Here is a 22,111-nt window from a genome sequence, read left to right on the forward strand (position 1 = left end):
CCAACAGCACAATACAGGCCCTTTGGCCCTCAAAGTTGTGCCGAACATGTCCCTACCTTAGAAATTACTAGTCTTAACCATAGCCCTCTACTTTTCAAAGCTCCATGTACCTATCCAAAAGACTCTTAAAAGACCCTATCGTATCTGCCTCCACCACCGTTGCCAGCAGCCCATTCCACACACTCACCACTCTGAGTAAAAAACTTACCCCTGACATCTCCTCTGTACCTACTCCCCAGCACCTTAAACCTGTGTCCTTTTGTGGCAACCATTTCAGCTCTGGGAAACAGCCTCTGACTATCCACATGATCAACGCCTCTCATCATCTTATACACCTCTATCAGGTCACCTCTCATCCTCCGTCGCTCCAAGGAGAAAAGGCCGAGTTCACTCAACCTGTTTTCCTAAGGCTCTCCAATCCAGGCAACGTCCTTGTAAATCTCCTCAGTTCCATTTCTATGGATTCCACATCCTTCCTGTAGTGAGGCGACCAGAACTGTGCACAGTACTCCAAGTGAGGTCTGACCAGGGTCCTATATAGCTGCAACGTTACCTCTCGGCTCCTAAATTCAATTCCACGATTAATGAAGGCCAATACACCGTATGCCTTCTTAACCACAGAGTCAACCTGCTTTGAGCGTCCTATGGACTCAGGCCCCAAGATCCGTCTGATCCTCCACACTGCCAAGAGTCTTACCATTAATACTATATTCTGCCACATAATTGACCTACCAAAATGAACCACATCACTTTTATCTGAGATGAATTCCATCTGCCACTTCTCAGCTCAATTTTGCATCCTATTAATGTCCCACTGTAACCTCTGACAGATCTCCACACTATCCACAACACCTCCAACCTTTGGGTCATCATCAAACTTACTAACCCATCCATCCACTTCCTCATCCAGGTCATTTATAAAAATCACGAAGAGTAATGGTCCCAGGACAAATCCCTGAGGCACACCACGGGTGACTGACCCCCATGCAGAATATGACTTGTCTACAACAACTCTTTGACTTCTGTGGGCAAGCCAGTTCTGGATCCACAAAGCAATGTCCCCTTGGATCCCATGCCTCCTTACTTTCTCAATAAGCATTTATGGGGTACCTTATCAAATGCCTTGCTGAAATCCATATACACTACATCTACTGCTCTCCTTCATCAATGTGTTTAGTCATATCCTCAAAATATTCAATCAAGCTCATGAGGCACGACCTGCCCTTGACAAAGCCATGCTGACTATTCCTAATCATATTATACCTCTCCAAATGTTCATAAATTCTGCCTCTCAGGATCTTCTCCATCCACTTACCAACTACTGAAGTAAGACTCACTGGTCTATAACTTCCTGGGCTATCTCTACTCCCTTTCTTGAATAAGGGAACAACATCCGCAACCCTCCAATCCTGCGGAACCTCTCCCGTCCCCATTGATGATGCAAAGATCATCACCAGAGGCTCAGCAATCTCCTCCCTCACCTCCCACAGTAGCCTGGGGTACATCTCATCAGGTCCCGGCGACATATCCAACTTGATGTTTTCCAGAAGCTCTAGCACTTCTTCTTTCTTAATATCTACATGCTCAAGCTTTTCAGTCTGCTGCAAGTCAGCACTACAATCACCAAGATCCTTTTCCATAGTGAATACTGTAGTAATGTATTCATTAAGTACTTCTGCTATTTCCTCCTGTTCCATAAACACTTTCCTACTGTCACACTTGATAGGTCTTATTGTTTCACGCCTTATTCTCTTGCTCTTCACATACTTGTTGAATGCCTTGGGGTTTTCCTTAATCCTGCCCATCAAGGCCTTCTCATGGCCCCTTCTGGCTCTCATAATTTCCTTTTTAAGCTCCTTCCTGTTAGCCTTATAATTTTCTAGATCGCTAACATTACCTAGCTCTCTGAACCTTTTGTAACCTTTTCTTTTCTCCTTGACTAGGTTTATTACAGCCTTTGTACACCATGATTCCTGTACTCTACCATAACTTCCCTGTCTCATTGGAACATACCTATGCAGAACTCCACACAAATATCCCCAGAACATTTGCTACATTTCTTCCGTACTATTTTTCCTGAGAACATCTGTTTTCAATTTAAGCTTCCAATTTCCTGCCCGATAGCCTCATAATTCCCCTTACTCCAATTAAATGCTTTTCTAACTTGTCTGTTCCTATCTCTCTCCAATGCGGTTGTAAAGGAGATAGAATTATGATTACTATCTCCAAAATGCTACCACTGACAGATCTGACACCTGACCAGGTTCATTTCCCAACAGCAAATCAAGTACAGTCTCTCCTCTTGTAGGCTTATCTACATATTGCGTCATGAAACCTTCCTGAGCACACCTAACAAATTCCACCCCATCTAAACCCCTTGCTCTAGGGAGATGCCAATCGATATTTGGGAAATTAAGATCTCCCATCACGAGAACTCTGTTATTATTACACCTTTCCAGGATCTGTTTCCCTATCTGCTCCTCAATATCCCTGTTACTATTGGGCGGCTTATAAAAAACACCCAGTAAAGTTATTTACCCCTCCCTGTTCCTAACCTCCACCCACAGAGACTCCGTAGACAACCTCTCCATGACGTCCACCTTCTCTGCAGCTGTGACACTATCTCTGATCAACAGTGCCACGCCCCCACCTCTTTTGCCTCCCTCCCTGTCCTTTCTGAAACATCTGAAACCCGGCACTTGAAGTAACCATTCCTGTCCCTGAGCCATCCAAGTCTCTGTAATGGCCACCACATCATCGCTCCAAGTACTGATCCATGCTATAAGCTCATCCGCTTTGTTCCCAATACTCTTTACATTAAAATAGACACATCTGAGCACGTCCCTTCTCTACCACCTGCCTATCCTCCCTCACACACTTGTTGAAGTTCTTTACTGTAGAGATCGTGTACCATCAAAGTGTTCAGATGTGGCTTCTCCCTGGCCTAGGTCCTAGTTGTAGGACCCTAATATATTGTGTCACACCAAATGATTTTAGGTTGTCTTCCAAATTATGAACATTCTGAAGACTTGACTATCAGTTACAAGTAATAAATCTGGTGAAGAATTTTCTTCATCTTCGCTATCTCATCACCCTTTGTCCTTTAAATACAGTGGATTCCAGTTAATTGGGCCATCAGCTTATAGAGTCAGTGGATTATTTGGGCCAACTCTTAAAGAACAAAGAACTAATTGAGAAAATGGCTAGCACAAGAGGGCACAGTTTTAAGGTGCTTGAAAGTAGGTATGGAGGAGATATCAGGGGTAAGTTTTTTTTTTCCCCGCAGAGAGTGGTGAGTGCGTGGAATGGGCTACCAGCGACGGTGGTGGAGGTGGATATGATAGGGTTTTTTTTTAAGAGACTCCTGGACAGGTATATGGAGCTGAGAAAAATAGCGGGCTATGGGTAACCCTAGGTAATTTCTGAGGTAAGGACATGTTTGGCACAGCTTTGTGAGCCGAAGGGCCTGTATTGTGTTGTAGGTTTTCTATGTTTCTATGTTTCTAAAATACATAAACAGATATTTAGTTAAACAGTGGTTTGTCTTTTTTTATACTTTTTAACTAATTCTATGAAACATCCATTTATTGGGGCAGCCATTTAATTGGGCCAAAATGTACTAGTTACAATGTCGCCCAATTAACCAGAAACCACTGTATTTCCCAACCAGGACGCAGATTTTAGATATTTGAAAGAGGAAACACATAAGGATGGGGTACAGGTGAGGGACAGAATAACTGAGGATTGCAAAAGGAATGTCCTGATACAAACTGCAACTTTTGAAATAGACGAAACTGTGATACGAAATGAGAGTGGAAGGCAGAAGTACAAATTTGGGTATTTAGATCATGTTTTATTCCTGCCTAACCACTGGCCGCAACCTTATTAATGGCAATGGCTTTCTTCTCCATAGTAAAGGATTATCACTTTGCCTGGCCTCTATATTTTAATGGCAGTTTTATTCAGTTGCTTGCTTCACACAAGGCAAGAGAAGTATGTCGGTGACAACAGACTGTGTGTGTTGAATAGCTGGTTATATGTAAAGCTGAGAAAGGTGGGTGTGAGTCGTGCTACAGTGTGAAATATGCTGGTGTCTGGGGCAACTGTGAATATTCAACGAGTGCTGATTGATGGGTTTTCGGTAGTGAGGGATGGTAACACGATGATGAAATAAGTACGATCTGAAGTGAGAGGGATCTGAGCTAATGGGGCAGATGGTGGGATATAGCATTTGAAGAGGTATTTACTGAGCACAAATGTAAAGTCATTGCACTTAAGGCAATACATCCAGGTATTTGAAGCCTGATCTGTTTTTGAGAGTATTATACTATATCTACAGTGCCTCATCCCACTGAGAGTTTTTCTGGAGTACATGCATGGTCAGAAAATTTTACAATCTGTAGTCTATCATGTGGCACTGTTACTCTCCCGTGCAGCAACAATATATCTCTGCTCACTTTTGTAGCATACTTGTACTAGTACTAGCTTTAAGTGATACTAGTCACAAAAAAACCTTTGTTCATGCATCACTGCTAAAGTTGAAAGTAAACTTATTATCCAAGTATATGTATGTCACTATATACAACCCTGAGATTTGTTTTATTGTGGACACTCTCAATAAATCTGTAACAGAATAATAACCATAAGGAAATCAATGAAAGACCGAACCAACCTGGGCATTCAACCAGTGTGCAAAAGACACATACTGGGCAAATAAAGAGAAAGAAAGAAGAATAATAAATAAATAATTAGTAAGTATCGAGACCATGCGATGAAGAGTCTTTGGAAGCAAGTCCATAGGTTGTGGGAACATTTCAATGATGGAGCGTGTGAAGCTGAGCGAAGTTATTCCTTTAGCTTAAGAGCCCGGTGGTTGAAGGATAATAGCTATTCGTGAAACTGAGGCTCCTGTGCTGATGGCAGTGGCGAGAAGTGAGTATGTTCTGGGTGATGGGGGTCCCTGATCATGGAGCTGTTTTCCTGCGACATTTCATGTAGATGTGCTCAATGGTGGGGAGGGCCTGACCTGTGATGGAAGGAGCCAAATCCTCTACTTTTTGTAGGATGTTCTGTTTAAGGGCATTGGTGTTTCCATACCAGGCTGTGATGCAGCCAGTCAATATACTCTGTACTATACATCTATAGAACTTTGTCAAAACTTCAGATGTCATGCCAAATCTTTGCAATCTCCTGAGGAAGTAGAGGCACTGCCATGCTTTCTTTGTAATTGCACTTACATGCTGGGCCTAGGACAGGTCCTCTGAAATAATAACACCAAGGAATTTGAAGCTACTGACCCTCTCCACCTCCGATCCTCCAATGAGGACTGACTCATGGACCTCTACTTTCCTCCTCCTGAAGCCAATAATCAGCTCTTCGGTCTGGCTGACATTTTGTAAGAGGTTGTTGTTATGGCACCACTTCACCAGATTTTCAATCTCCCTCCTATATGCTGATTTGTCATCACTTTTGATTCAGCCATGACAGTGGTATTGTCAGCAAACCTCATTGATGTAACCAGCACTGGGTGTATTTACTAGGCAAGACAAAGCTAGTGTGAATTATTCTGACTGAATCACAAATAGAAAGTGATTGTTAATTGTAGAATTTCCATTATTGCAGCATCCTCATTTTCATTTGCAAAAAATAAAGAAAGCAAGATGATAAAATATTAGCCAGTAGCTCAAGGGTTACATTTTACATTGTGATATTGGAACTGTGCTAAAAAAAAGTTATCATAGCAAGACTTAATATATCTGTTGCACTTGTATTACCAGGCACTTTGATCAAAGTACAGAAAATAAATTTCAGACAAAACTTTTAAGAAGAGGAAGAAACTGTCACAGCCCTCAGTTTCTGTTTTATCTAAAAAGGGCGAGCTGCATACAGAGACAGATTACAGCAACCAAAGTTCAGCTTCAACTTTCAACTTGTATCATTTTATTCGTTTCTGATTTTCTCCATACAGACTTGATGATCACATTGACAAAACCTCCATATTATGAGCTCAGAGGATACTAGTCTATAATCACTTTCCAGTTTTCTCACTATTTTGAAACTATGACTCATCTAATTTGTTGAGGTCTTAAGTATGTTTTTTTTCAATTTTACCTTAAAAATCTAATCATAAGCATCCACCATACTGATTCAACTTGTCCTCCCATTCTGTTCCCTTCACCAAACTCCACTTCAAATCCCCAACATTTCCTCCCTTCTGAAATTCAATGCACCGGTTACCCAAACATTTCACCAACGAGAGTCCCTCCCACATAGGATTCTACCTGCCATTCATCTCTCCTCCCCATTATCACCTTTCTTGCTTATCAGATTCTAGCACATGCCTTTTGCATCCCCGCTTTATCATCCTTCACCCTCTACCTCCATCATTACCCTTCTCTCCCCATGTGACTCCATCTGCCTTTTTTAAACTTGTCCGCTTCCACCTATCACCTACCTGCCTCTGTCTCCCAATTCTACCCCACCCCCCCAACACACACACACACACACACATCTTTAGCTTTGCTCAACATCCCCCATCCCTCCTTTATCCACCTATCATCCACTGGCCCTTGTTTCAGCCCACCAACTCTCCCCTTTATGCAGACTATCTTCCCTGTATACTTCAGTTCTGATGCCTGGGGCTAAAATGCTGACAATTCTTTTCTCCCCATAGAAGCTTCTCAAGCTGCTGAGTTCCTCCGCCAGTTTGGCTTTGGCTTATGCATTGTAGCTTGATTTACCTTAACGTGTGTGATGAAGAACTTTAGTTCCTCACCAAAAGTGTTCAGTATTTATCGATACCTTGAATAGCTAAGATATGGCAAGAAGTTAACTCAAGAGTAGAAGTTTGGTTGTAATAGTCAACAAGAAAAAACAGCAAATATTGAAAACTTTAGAGAAAAGCACAATGTACTATGGACCCCTACCACTAACTGAGGGGTCTGTGGAACCCAGTTCTGGTGCTCTTACTGCATACGTGTAAAGGCCGCTTCACTTGCAACTGGAATTGATGACTATGTACTCATCAGGAAATATCTCAATTTCTGATCTTATGATGGAAGGAGAATCATTAGCGAAGCAGCTGAAGATGGTTGGGCTGAAAACACTGCATGGGGGACTCCTGCAATGATACCCTAGGACTAGGTTGACTTACCTGTGACAACCACATTCATCTTCCTCTGTGCAAGTCATGATTCTGATCACAGGATTGTTTTCACCTTGATTCTAATTGACATCAGTTTTATCAGGACATCTCAATGCCAAACACAGTTCAAAGCAGCTTGATATCAAGGGTATTCACTCCTAAGTCCCATCACCTCTGAAATTCAGCTCATTAGACAATATGTGGATGAAAGCTGTAATGAGCTCTAGAATTGAATGGTCCAAACTTCGTATTAACGTCTGGGTTATTGTGTCACTTGTTAGCACTGTGTCCCCAAGAATTGGCTCACTTCTGCCAATGCTATCATTGGTGGATGCATCTGCCCAAAGTTGACGGGTGAGGTCAAGATCAAGTGGGTTTATCACTCACTAACTTCCACAGTGGTGGCCATGCTTTTTTGGGGCTAGGGCAGCTCAGTCAGTGGCAATACTAACAAGTCACTCTTCGTGATGGTCATTGATGTCCTCTACCCAAAGTATACACTTTGCTACCTGCAACATTCAGTACCTTATCCAAATGTTGTTCAACCTGCAGAAGTACACAGCCAGTTTTCTTGTATCGTTACCATTAGCGAGGCCTGACAGGTTTGTCATTCCAGCTAACAAATTAGTGCTATATGAAATCAACTGTAATGGAATGCTGCATTTCAAGGTTCTTGATTGCCAGAAATCTCTTTTCAGAAGTTATTTGATGCTTTTCTTTAATGAAGAAGGAACTAAGATAGAGACACAAGAGATTGCATATGCTGAAATCTGGAGTAAAAGTAAACTGCTGGAAGAACCCTGTGAGTCGAGCAGCATCTGTGGAGGCCAAGGGGTGGATAAAAGTTTGAGACTCTGCACCAGGATATATATATATATATTTAAATATATACTTGATTTTTGATTGGTTATGAATTATTTATTGTATGATCATTAACATGTTCTCAGACGAGTAACTCAATACATTTCATATATAGTGTATTTCAGAGACGATGGCCAGATTTCCTTCTGTTTTAGTTTACTGTTAGAAACAGAATTTACTGAGCAACAGGCTCTTCAGCCATTATGATCATATTTACCATGTTGGCCATCAACATTCATCCAATTTTTCCACATCATCTATGCCAGGGGTTCCCAGCCTGATCACCATGATATTGGTCCATTGCATAAAAAAGGTTGGGAACCTCTGATCTATGCCTTACCTATTTAAACTTAGTGAATTTATCTGATTCCATCATCACCTTTGGCACTGAATTCCAGATCAACTGTTGCCTGAGTAAAATCCTTTCCCTTCTAATCCGCTTTAAAACTCCACTCACCTTAAACCTATGTCCTCTTGGTTTTAATACCCCATACCATGGGAAAGATTCTGACCATCTACCCTATCTATGCTTCACAATTTTATACACCTCTATTCTATCAGGTCACCTTTCAGCCTTCTTTGCTCCAAAGAATACAAACCCAGCCTCGCCAATCTCTTTCGATAATTCAGCTCCTCCAAACCAAGCAATCGCCTCTGCATGCTCTTTAGCACAACTACATTGTTCCTATAGTGAGGTGACAGGAACTGCTGTTTGATAAAGTTATAACACAACCTCCCAACTTTTATATTCAATACCCAGTCCTATGAAGGCAAGTATGCTTTATGCCTATACCATCCTGTTGCCACATTGAGTGAATGATAGACTGAAAACAAGCGGTCTGTCTGTTCATCAATTTTCCTTAGTGCCCTGCCATATGTCCTACTCAAATCTGACTTCAGAAAATGCATCATCTGGCACTTATCAGGCTTAACTTTCATCTGTTAATATTTTGTACAACTTTCCGTCTGATCTATGTCCTACTGTGAACTTAGGGTATCTTTGCTGTCCACAATACCATCACCTTTGCGTCATCTGCAAAATTACTAACTATGCCTCATACATTCACATCCAAGTAGTGGATCCACCCTCAGTGACCGCTTTATTTGGTACACCTGTACACCTGCTTGTTAATACAAATACCTAATCAGCCAATCACATGGCTACAGCTCAATGCATAAAAGCATGCAGACATGGTCAAGAGGTTCTTCAGAAGTAATCAAGTATGAACGTTGACACTGATGGCAAACATCATAATGTGTGTTGCACGGTTGGTAATGATACACATTAAAGTCCCCATTCCTACCACATTGAACATACTTACTGACAAAAACACTCTATGACAGGTGCCGTAGCATCTGTCATGAACCTGGCCCTGACACTGAAACCTAGAAAGATAAAATCCTACGGTGTTACAGGAAAGATACTGTCATGGATAGTGGAATGGCTAACAGGCAGGAGGCAGCAAGTAGGAATAAAAGGGGTCTTTTCTGTGTTGGTTGCCAGTGACTAGTGGTGTTCCTCAGGGGTTGATATCAGGACCACTGCTTTTCACATTGTTTGTCAGTGATTTAGATAATGGAATTGATGGCTTTGTGGCAAAATTTACTGATGATACGAAGATAGGTGGAGGGGTAGGTAGTGCTGAGGAAGCAATGCTATTGCAGCAGGACTTAGACAAATTGGAAGAATGTGCAAAGAAGTGGCAGATGGAATACAGTGGGAAATGTGTGATAATGCATTTTGGTAAAAGGAATAATAGTGCAGACTATTATCTAAATGAGGAGAAGGTTCAAAGATCAGTGGTGCAGAGGATATAGATGTCCTCATGCAAGATTCCCAGTAGGGTTCTGTGGTAAAGAAAGCAAATGCAATGTTGGCATTTATTTCAAGGGGAATCGAATAATGCTGAAATAATGCAAGGAGATAATGCTGAGCTTTTATAAGACACTAGTCAGACCCTATAGTTTTGGACCCTATATCTTAGAAAGGATGTGTTGCCATTGGAGACAGTCCAGTGGAGGTTCACGAGGATGATTCCAGGAATGAAGGAGTTAACATATGTAGAGCATTTGGCAGCTTTGGACCTGTACCCACTAGAATTTAGAAGAGTGTGGAGGGATGGGGGAGAATCTCATTGAAACCTACCAAATGTTGAAAGGACTAAACAAAGTGGATGAGGAGAGGATGTTTCCTATAGGTGGGGGTATCAAGAACTAGAAAGCACAGCCTCAAAATTGAATGGCGGTAAGGAGGAAATTTTTGGCCAGGGAGCAGTAAACCTGTTGAATGCTCTGCCCCAGACTGTGGTGGAGGCCAAGTCCATGTGTATATTTAAGGCAGAAGTTGATCCTTTCCTGATCAGTCAGGGCATCAAAGGATATGGCAGAAGACAGGTGTATGGTGTTGAGTGGGACCTGGGATCAGCCATGATGGAATGGCGGAGCAGACTTGATGGGCTGAATGGCCTAATGCTGCTCCTACGTCTTATGGTCTTAAAACAAGGACACTTATGTCAGAATGCTGTTTCAGGAATTCAGTTCAGCATTCAACACTATTGTTTCACAGACCTTGGTGAACAAATTCCAACTCGTTGGTCTAAATACATCTCTATGCAACTGGGTGTTGGACTTCCTAACCAACAGACCTCAGGTAGTTAGGATTCACGCTCCTCCTTCCCCATCATCCTAAACACAGGTGCCCCCTCTGGAGGCTGTATGCTGTCCCTGTTGTACACACTGCTCACACATACAGCCAACACCTGGGTATCACATTAAGATTACCAATGACATGACAGTGGTAGGGCTCAACACCAACAATGATAAGATGACCTACAGAGAGGAGGTGGGAGAGCTCAAGGACTGGTGCCAGGCAAATACCATCTTCCTCAATGTCAACAAGACCAAGCAGATAGTTATCAGCTGCAGAAGATCTCACACCACTCACACCTCTCTTTACATACTTCAGCGGCACATTATTGGAAGCTCTACTTTCTGAGTAGTTTCTGAGAAATGAGCTGGATTTTGCACTTCAATGCTCAACTACCTTCTACAGATGTGCAGTAAAGAGCATCCTGACATGTTGCATCACTGCATGGTACAGAAACTGCACTGTGGTGCACAGGAAGGCTCTAAAATGGGCAATCAAAATGGCCCAATGTATCACCAGCACCAACCTAAACATCACCAAGAATACATCTACAGAAAGGTGCCAAAAAAAGAGAGCAATATCCTGAAAGATTCCCTCCAGACTGCTCAATGACTGTTTGTTCCACTCCCCGCAGGGAGGAGGCTACATAGCATCAAAGCCAGGACCACCAGACTCAAAGTCTGTTCCTTGCCCCAAGTAGTAAGGCTGATCAACTCTCCATCCACTGACCCACCAACATTACTTTAACATTTCCACTCAGAGTCACCTTATGCACAGACATTTCAAGAACATTTATTTATTACCAAAGAATGTATAAATGATACGAACTTGAGATTTGCTTGCTCACAGGTAGCCATAAAGCAAGAAATCCAAAACAACGCAATTTAAAGAAGAAAAAGAATAAAAAATAAAACTAAAAGACTAACACTTGATGCTCAAGAGGAAGAGAAAAAATACAAATCATGCAAACAATTGAAGAAAACAATAGCATTCTGAACCAAAAATGAGCCCCCACATCTGAACCCCAGAGCAGCTGGAGTAGGCCCAAAGCCTCACTTACCAGTTCATCATATTAGCAGGCATGGAGCACAGCAGCTGGGCCAGTTTTCATTGCCTCAGCGCCACGGCAATGACTGTTGCGAAGAATGAGAGAAATCAACTCTTGTCCTGACCAACATCCTGCCTTTTCAGTCCATCTGGCTGGTGTTTAAATTGTCTAAACAGTGTAAGGTACCTTGTACTAGGAATCCAAGGAACTGCTGCTGCAAAGGGTTTGGGACCCGGATTTTGCAACCCATCAACTCATTCCTAGCCTAGACCACACCACCCAGCGACTTGCTCCGGGCCCAGATTTCGTTGCCCAGCCAGACTCTCCTGTACCTAGCACTACTTTATGTATGTACAATCAAACCATGTATATAAACTATCTTATGGATTTATATTTATTGTGTTATTCTATTTTTGGTTCTTTACCTTATTGTGTTTTTTCTTGACTGCTGCATCAGATCTGGAGTAACAATTATTCTGTTTTCCTTTACACTTGTGTACTGGAAATGAAATTAAACAATCTTGAATCTTAAAGTTTATGTAGACAATGTCTTCTGCCTTAGGATTTTCTCTAGTAATTTTCCTATCACTGGCATGAGTCTCACCAACGTTCAGTTGTTTGTCTTATCCCTTCTGCCTTTCTTAAATTAAGAAACATTTACTGTTCTCCATTTTTTCTCACCTCAACTCTGACTAAAGAAAATGCAAAACTTCTTCATCAGGATCCAAGCAACCTCCTTCCTTGCTTCCCATTGCAAACTAAGATAGATTTCACCCAGCCTTGGAAACTTATCAACAATTAATTATGACACGTCTAACACTTCCTCCTTCTTAATACTAGCCTGTTGAAGATTATCCATTTATTGCTCCCTGAATGTACCATCTTCCATGACCTTTCCCTTAGTTAATACAGATAAGAAGTATTCATTTAGGCCCCTGCCCAGATCACCTGGCTCCACACATGGATTACCACTTTGATCCCTAAGGGAATCCACACACTCCCTGGCTACCCTCTTGCTTCTAATATACTTACAGAATTTATGGAGTTTAATTTGGACAAGTTCTGAGGTTTTGCACTTTGGGAGGTCAAATGGAAGGAGAAAGTATACAATTTATTTTCAGCATCATCATTGTATTGAAGTACAGAGTGACCTGAGGGTCCAGATCAATAGGTAGCAGAAAATAGCTACGTAAGTGGAAAAGGTGATAAAGAAGGCTTTCTTTCATTGGTAGGGGTGTTGAATATAAGAATAAGAAAGTCATGCTTGAACAAGATAAAACTTTAGTTTGACCACTCTTGAGAGTATTCCATTATAGTAAAGATGCGTTGAGCATGAAAAACGTGCTGAAGAGGTCTATCATGAATCTGCCTGGATTAGAGGCCATTAGCTATAAAGACAAGTTGTTCAATTTGGCACAACTTGACAACTTGGGTTGCTCTGCTTACAGCATCGTAGCTGAGGGGAGACCTGAAAGAGGCTTTTAAAATTATGAGAAGCATAGACAGAGAAGAGAGTTGGAATCTTGTCCCCAGGGCAGAAAAGTCAAATACCTGCTTTCACAGGTTAGAAAGGGGAAATATAAAGGCAACATGAGGGCAGGTTTTTTACATGAGGGGGTGTGGGTAGATGCCTGGAATGGGCTACAGGGTAATAATGGAATCAGCCAGTTTGGTGAAGTTTAAGAGGTTTTTAGATAGACACATGACCATGAAGGGAATATGGCTGATAAACAGAAAGAGGGCATTTAATATAAGTTTGCATCAAGACTGGCACAACTTCATAGGCCAAACAGCCTGTCCAGTGGTGTACTGTTCTATATTCTAGAAAATTTTACAATTCTCCTTAATCTTATTTGCTGATGATATTTTTGTCCCACTTTCCCTCCTAATTTCTTCCTTAAGTTTTTTTCTTCACCAGTTATATTCCTCTCTTGATCTCAGTTTCATATTGCCAAGTTTCTGCTTTCTCCAGATCAAACTTTCAATATCCTTTATCATCCATCATTCTCTAATCTTGTCACCTCTGCTTTTCATCCTTAAGCCAACATTTGGCCCTCAATGGCTATCAACTCTCATTTAAATGAATTCTTCTTCGCCATGACACACCACAATTTAAATGAATGCAAATTTTGTCTAAATCTTTGGAAAAAAATCTTCAAAGTGTATGTTAATTATATTTTATATTCATATTTCAGTGCTTAACATCCCTTTACTTATAACAATCAAACGAATCTTTTTTAAACATCTTTCAATCACAGTAGCATTCTTAATCACCAGTGGTAAGGGCCAAGAAAGCATGGTCAAGGAAGGCAGGGGAGTGCTTACAGGACTGCTTCGAGTCATTGGACCGGACAATATACAGGGACTCATCTCTGAATCTGTTGTCACAGACCTGTGTGGATGAATGTGTGCCTTTGAGAACATACCAGACATATCCAAACCAAAAGCCACGCATAAACCTTGAGATTCATAATCTGCTGATGGCTAGATCTGTGGCATTCAAGACTGGCAATCCAGAACTATATTAAGAAGTCCAGGTACAAACTACGAAGGCAATTTTAATAACGGAAAAAGAATTCCGATGGAAGTTAGAGATGGAATGGGACGCACATCCACTCTGGCAGGGTGTGTAGGCTAGGTGAAACCTAACACCATGAATAGCTGTGATGCTTCACTCCCAGGTTAGCTCAATGCCTTTTATGCATGCTTTGAAAGGGAGAAAAAAACTACACCTGCGCAAATGTACTTAGCATCCAGTGACCCTGTCATCTCTGTCAAAGGTCAAAGTAAATTTATTGTCACAGTACATATATGTCACCGTACACAACCCCAAGATCATTTTCTTGCAGGCATACTCAATAAATCCATAAATCAATGAAACACTGCACCAACTTGGGTGTTTAAGCAGTGTGCAAAGGACAACAAACTACGCAATACAAAAACAAAGAAATAATAATATTAAATAAATAAACAATGAATGCCGAGAACATGAGAGAAAGAGTCCTTGAAAGTGAGTCCATAGGCTGTGGGGACATTTCAATGATGGGGCAAGTGAAGTTGAGTGAAGTTATCCTCTTTGATTCAAGAGCCTGATGATTGGGTGATAATAACTGCTCCTGAACCGAGAGTTGTGAGTCCTGAGGCTCCTGTACCTTCTTCCTGATGGCAGCAGTGAAAAGAGAGCACGACCTGTGTTGTGAGGGATCCCTGAAGATGGATGCTGCTTTCCTGTGACAGCGCACCATGTAGATGTGCTCAATAGTGGAGAGAGTTTTACCCGTGATGGTCTGGGCTGTATCCACTTCTTTTTATAGGATTTTCCATTCAAGGACATTGGTATTTCCATACCAGGCTCTGGTGCAGCCTGTCACTCTACTTTCCACCACAAATTTACTGAAGTTTGTCAAAGTTTTAGATGTCATGTCGAATCTCCGCAATCTTCTAAGGAAGCAGAGGCACTACCATGCATTCTTCATGACTGCTCTTATATGCTGGGCCCAAGACAAGTCCTCCAAAATGGTAACACCAAGGAATTTAAAGTTGTTTATCCTCTCCACCTCTGATCCTTTGATGAGGACTCGCTCATGGGCCTCTGGTTTCCTCATCCTGATGTCAAGAATCAGTTCCTTGTTCTTGCTGACATTGACTATAAGGTGGTTGTTGTGGCATCACTGAGCCAGATTTTCAATCTCCCTCCTATATGCTGATCAGTCACCATCTTTGATTCAGTGGTGTCATCAAGTAACTTAAATACAGCATTGGGATGTGCTTAGCCGCACAGTCATAAGTGTAAAGTGAGTAGAGCAGGGGGCTAAGACATAGCCTTGTGGTGCACCTGTGCTGATGGAGATTGTGGAAGAGATGTTATTGCCTATCCAAACTGATTGGGGCTGCAAGTGAGGAAATCAAGGATCCAATTGCACAAGGAGCTATTGAGGCTGAGGTTTTGAAGCTTATCAATTACTTTTGAGGGAGTGATGGTATTGAATGCCAAACTGTAGTCAGTAAAGAGCATCCTGGTTATGCATCTTTGCTGTCCAGATGTTCCAGTGTTGAGTGAAGAGCCAATGAGATGGCTTTTGCTGTGGACCTGCTGTTCCGGTAGGCAAACTGCAGTGGATCCAAGTTGCTTCTCAGGCAGGTGTTGATCTGTTTCATCATCAACCTCCCAAACCACCTCATCACTGTGGATGATAGTCTTTGAGGCAGAATATCACGTTCTTCTTAGGCTTCGGAATAAGTGAAGTCTGCTTGTAGTAGGCGGGTACCTCAGAGTGCGGTAGCAAGAGGTTAACAATCTCAGTGAGCACTCCAGCCACCTTCTCCAGCATGGGCATTTAGAACCTGTTTGTGACGAACGCTTTCCTTCGGTTCACCCTCATGAAGCTTGCTCGCATGTTGGCTTCAGAGACTAAAATGACTGGACCACCAGGGGCTGCAGAGGTTTGTGATGGTTCCTCCATGTTTTGACGGTCAAAGCAAGCACCGAAGGCACTGAGCTCATCTGGCTTTAATTGTATAAGAGGTTATAGTATTTATGCCCGGCCACAACTGTTAAGCAACCTTCATTAATTCAAGTTTAGTTCAGAACCGCCACTTTGCCTGTAAGATGGCTTTCTGGAGATCATTCCTGGACCTCTTATAACTTTCTTTTTAGATTAGATTATGAGGACACTCAGTCCTTGTTTATTGTCATTTAGAAATATATGCATTAAAAAATGATACAATGTTCCTCCAGAATGATATCACAAGAAAACACAGGACAAACCAAGGCTAAAACTTACAAAACCACATAATTATAAAATATAGTTACACCAGTGCAAAGCAATACCATAATTTGATAAAGGGCAGACCATGGGCACAGTAAAAAAAAAGTCTCAAAGTCCCGATAGCCTCATCATCTCCAGCAGGCGGCAGAAGGGTAAAACTCTCCCCACCATAAACCTCCAAGCGACGACAACTTGCCGATGCGGCACCATTGGAAGCACCGAGTCTGTCCGAAAACCTCGAGCCTCTGACCAGCCCCTCCGAGCACCATCCGCTGCTGAGCACTTCGACCATGCCCTGGCCGCCGAGCAACAAACAAAGCCGAGGAGTCGGGGCCTTCCCCTCGGAGATTCTGGACCACACAGTAGCAGCAGCAGCGAAGCAGGCATTTCAGGAGTTTCACCAGATGTTCCTCCATGCTCTCACGTCCGTCTCTATCAAATCAGGATTGTGCACGGCACCCTACTTGACAAATAACAGACATCACCACCGGAGTGGCCACTGCGAGCTGCATCGTGCTGCCATCTTCCCCTCCCTCCCTGTATTACTTTGTTGGTCAATGGACTTGAATGCCTCTGAATTTGCCCTCAGCAGATTGTAGGTCTCACGGTTCATTCACAACTTCTGGTTGGGGAAGACTCTGAATGATTTAATGGGGACACTCTCATCCACAACTGTTTTAATAAAGTCTGTTACAAACATTGTGTATTTATTCAGGTGAGTCCTTGAATATGGTCCAGTCCACCACTCGAAGCAATCCAGTAGCCACTCCTCTGCCTCCCACAACCACCTCTTTGTTTTTCTAACCTCTAGAGCTTTGCTCTTTAGCATCTGTGTGTATGCAAGTCGGAGAAGGAGAGTCAAGAGATCAGATTTACCAAAATAGTCTAGGCATAGAACAGTAGGCATTCCTTAGGTGATCTAGTTAGTAGGTGATCTAGTGTATTGGAACCTCTGGTGCTACATGTTATATGCTGATAGTGACTGGGCGGGGTTTTCTGCAAAGAAGCCTGGTTGAAGTCCCTGAATATGACTTGAATTGTGCGGGGATGCACTGTTTCTTGTTTGGAGACGGTATCCAAGCACTAGATTATAGTCGGCCACTGGTGGTATGTAAGCTACTGTCAGGATTATGGAGGAGGACTCCCTAGGTAAATAGAACGGACAGCATTTGATTGTTAGGTGTTCATGGTTGGGGGAATAGGAGTTTGACAAAACCACCACATCAGTGCACCACTGAGAGTTGATAATGCAGCACAAACTTCCACCTTTAGTTTTTTACAAATCATCGGTCCATCCTATGAACCAAGAAGCCTTCAGGTCTGATCCCTCTATCTGGTGCACTGGGATTAAGCCATGTCTCAGTCAAAAATAGAACACACCAATGTCTCATTTCCTTCTGATACAGCAATCTTGCCCTCGGGTCCTCAATTTTATTCTTCAGCAACTGCACATTTGCTTGCAAGATGCTGGGTAGAGGGGGTCTCATCTCTCTGTGTTTCACCTTGGCTTTGAGTACCCCCCCCCCACTCCACCTTGCTTCCAACTATGGCAATGAGCCTTCACCACTTGAGGTTAAGTCTGCAGAGATCTTCAGAAGATCATGAAACTGTAGATCATTAATTTGATTTAAAAGTACATTGCTTGAAGGGAAAATACATGCTACAGATTGCACTGTGAGTAATTCAAAAGAGGTCTGCAGAACATCACCATGGTTCACCGGCATCATCTTGTTATGGAGGCTAACTTCAGAACCTCTTTCAAGAAAGGGGGTGGACCATTGCAAGGCTTCAGACCCCAATGGTGTACCTAGTAGGGCTCTGAAAACCTGTGCCAACCAAATGGTGGGAGTGTTCAAGGACTTGTCAATCTCTCAATGCTGCAGTCAGAGTTTCCCACCTGCTTCATAAGGGTGACAATCATACCAGTGCCCAAGAAGAGAAGGGTGAGCTGCCTCAACAATTATTGCCAAGTTGGACTCACATCACTGTGATGAAATGCTTTGAGAGCTCGGTCATGGCCAGAATCAACTCCTGCCTAAGCATGGCATGGACCCTTTGCAATTTGCCTATCGCCACAATAGGTCTACAGTGGATGCAATCCCACTGACTCTTCACTCAATCTTAGATCACCTGGACACCAGCAAAACCTATGTCAGTTTGCTGTTTATTGATTACAACTCAGCATTCAACACAATTGTACTCTCAGTTCTAACCAACAAGCTCCAGATCCTAGGCCTTTGTACCTCTCTCTGCAACCAGTTCCTTGACTTCCTCACCAGGAGACCACAGGCTCTGCAGATAACATCTCCTCTTCGCTGATAATCAACACTGATGCACCTCAAGGACGCATGCTTAGTCCACTGCTCTATTTTCTCTACATCCATGACTGTGTTGCTAGGCACAGTTCAAATTGAATCTATAAATTTGCCAATGAGACAAGCATAGTTAGCAGAATTTCAAATGGTGACGAGGAGGCATATATGAGCAAGATAGATCAGCTGGTTGAGTGGTGTCACAACGACAACCTTGCACTCTACATCAGTAAAACCAAGGAACTGATTGTGTAGTTCAGGAAGGGAAAATCAAGGGAACACACACAAGATCCTCATCCAAATATTAGCAATGGAAAGGGTGAGTAGTTTTAAGTTCCTGAGTGTCAGTATCTCTGAGGATCTATCCAGGGACCAATATAGTGATGCAGTAACAAAGAAGGCACAATAGTGGCTGTACTTCCTTAGAATTTTGAGGAGATATGGCATGTCATCAAAGACTCTCACAAGTTCTACAGGTGTACCATGGAGAGCATTCTAACTGGTTGCATTACTGCCTGGTATGGAGGGACCACAGCACAGGATTGGAAAAGGCTGCAGGAAGTTGTAAACTGGGTCAGCTTTATCATGGGCACTAGCCTTCCCAGCATCTAGGACAGCTTCAAAAGATGATGCCTCAAGAATGTGGCATCCATCATTAAGGAGCACCATCACCCAGGGCATGCCCTCCGCTCATTGCTCCCAACAAGGAGGAGAACAGGAGGGTGAAGACACATACTCAGTGTTTCAGGCACAGCTTCTTCCCTTCAGCCATCAGATTTCTAAATGGACAATGAACCCACCTACACGACCTCACTATTTTCTTGCTCTCTTTTTGCACTACTTACTTAATTTATTTGTTTACATGTATCTCTTATCGTAATTTTAATGTTTTGTTTTAATGATGAACTGCTGCTGCAAAACAACAAATTTCAAGACATAGTCCAGTGATGATTAAACCCGATTCTGATTCTGACAATCTGGAGACCAGCCACCACTCCCAAGCCATCTCCCCCTATTTGATTGCTGCATAGCTGTATAAACTGTTGCAGGTGTAGATTAACAACATGCGAAAACGCGTAACTCCTTTTCAAAAGACGCAATATAATCAGGAAACATGCAAACAAACGTAAATCCGCCAAGTGTGTGCTTGGTAATGTGCTTGCTAATGTGTTGTCTACCGAGGTGCAGCTTAAATTTTAGACCAGCCAACTGAAATCCAGTTCTGTTGGAAATGTCAGTTTTTGCCTTCCGTTACATGAAAACCATATCATATAAGTACATTGGGAACAATATATGGGGGGTAGTAAAGGTAGTTACATCCAAATGACCTGCAAATATGAAACAACTGCATCTACAGCAAATGGACTCTGCATTAGTAACAGAGATACGGCACGCGAAAGACAAATGTAAGAAGAGGCTACTGATGAATAAATGCACTGACCACCTGTATGTACGCCAAACTAACTCAGTGCACGCAAGACTGCGAACGAGAAAGGGAGAGATGTGAAGGTGACAAGGAGGGGGGACTGATTAGTATTCTCTTAGCATATCGCTCTTGAGTCTTCTCTCACTCAACTGAACTATGTCGTTTCACGTCCATTTAACTTATTTTACAACAGTTTGCAAATATGTTGATCAGCGGGCGACCTGCCTCTGTCCCCGCGCGAGTTACACGCAGTCAATACACTGTAAGCGTCCTGCTACTTCTGAAAACTGACTTCTAGAGAAGTGCACAATTAATATTCTCACTTCGTAATACTGTTTTGAACATTTTGTCTTCTGCCACTCCCAACTCGTAGCCGAATGCGACCTTCTAATCTCCGGATCACAAAGCACTGCAAGATTACTTGGATTTTGGAGCAATGACTGACCTTTCGGCAGCGATTTCTTCCCGTCTGTCCCAGTTTCCGAAATTGGGCGAGAAACTGGGCGAACTCCGATCGACTCTACCCCGCCATATTCATTGGAAGCAGGATGAGGAAGAGAGATAGTTAATGGTTAGAAAATCCAGTCTGCCACCGAGATGTGATCAGAGCCCGCACTAGTGGCAACACACAGCTCGGGTTTTCTAAAAATAGCAATCCAATAACCTGAGGAGTCTAATAAATACAAGGCTTGTTCGTACCACATTCAGGCAGCAGAATAAATACATGGCAACTGAGAAATAGTGTTTGTAATGTACTTGACAGATAAAGGTTGTTACAAAATTAAGTAGAGGAAATGCATCCAGATTCTCATGCTGATTTGCACACGCATGGTTTATACTGCATTCAAATATAAAAATGGTAAACATCGTCGAATTAAAATAAATATCTATCCTGTTAATTCATGTTTAGGTGCAATAGGTTTTACGTTCTATTCTGTGAATACAATCAGTGGGACCAGGTGGGTACGCTATTAAGTGTCAATTAAATTACTGTATAAGTATTTGAACATTCAAAAACATTTACATTAAGCTCATATATTTCCATCTTGTGTAAATTAAATGGGTTACGAAAACCAACTAAATGTGACTTCAAGGCTGCAAAGACTGTAGTTCAGTTTCAGACAGATAGAGAGTCTGCTGAAGGGCTCGGACAGATTAGGAGAATGGGCAACGAAGTGGCACATGGAATACAGTGCAGGGCCATGTATGGGCATGCAATTTGGTGAAAGGAATAAAGGCATAGACTGTTTTCTAAACCGGGAGCAAATTCAGAAATCAGAGATTCCTTGTGGTCCTAGTGCAGGATTCCCTAAAGGTTCACTTGCAAGTTCAGTTGGCAGTAAGGAAGGCAAATAAAATGTTGGGATTAATTTTGAGAGGACTGGAGTCTAAAAGCAAGGAGGTAATGCTGAGGCTTTATAAGGCATTGTTCAGACTGCATTTGGAGTATTGTGAGTAGTACTGGGACCCATATCTAAGAAAGAATGTGCTGGCATTGGGGAGGTTCTGGAGGAGGTTTATGATAATAATGCCGGGAACGGAAGTGTTAACATATGAGGAACATTTAATGGTTACAGGGAGAAGCCAGGAGAATGGTTATGAAAGAATGCTGGAGCAGACTTGATGGGCTCAATATTTAAATGGAAGAAATTTCTGTTCATTCAGTCATCAATATCAGGTAAGCAGTTTGAGATGTTGGCAAGATTAAGGAAGATAGTGGTTGTTATTAACCTTCATGAGGAAACTGATTCTGTTTTCACTGACGATGTTAAGAAACAGTGCAGAGACTAGAAAAAAGAGGGGCCAGGGTGGATCCTGTGGGACATAAAGGGTATATCATGATACAGCACCACAGTATTGTCGCAGATAGTGCAACACTATTATAGTTTGGGGGGGTCAGAGTT

At 42.3% G+C, this 22,111-nt stretch overlaps 1 protein-coding gene across 1 annotated transcript in view; it reads right to left on the minus strand.

The window, feature by feature from the left end:
- LOC140195287 (histone deacetylase 9-like) overlaps positions 1-20,791 on the minus strand; it is a 700,837-nt gene extending 680,046 nt beyond the window's left edge. The window contains exon 1 of the mRNA XM_072253371.1: positions 20,653-20,791. The gene's annotated coding sequence lies outside the window, so the exon portion shown is untranslated. The remainder of the gene's footprint in view (positions 1-20,652) is intronic.
- Between the last annotated feature and the right edge of the window lie 1,320 nt (positions 20,792-22,111).

Source organism: Mobula birostris, chromosome 3 (genome assembly GCF_030028105.1).
Source record: "Mobula birostris isolate sMobBir1 chromosome 3, sMobBir1.hap1, whole genome shotgun sequence".
In the NCBI taxonomy this organism is placed as follows: Eukaryota; Metazoa; Chordata; class Chondrichthyes; order Myliobatiformes; family Myliobatidae; genus Mobula; species Mobula birostris.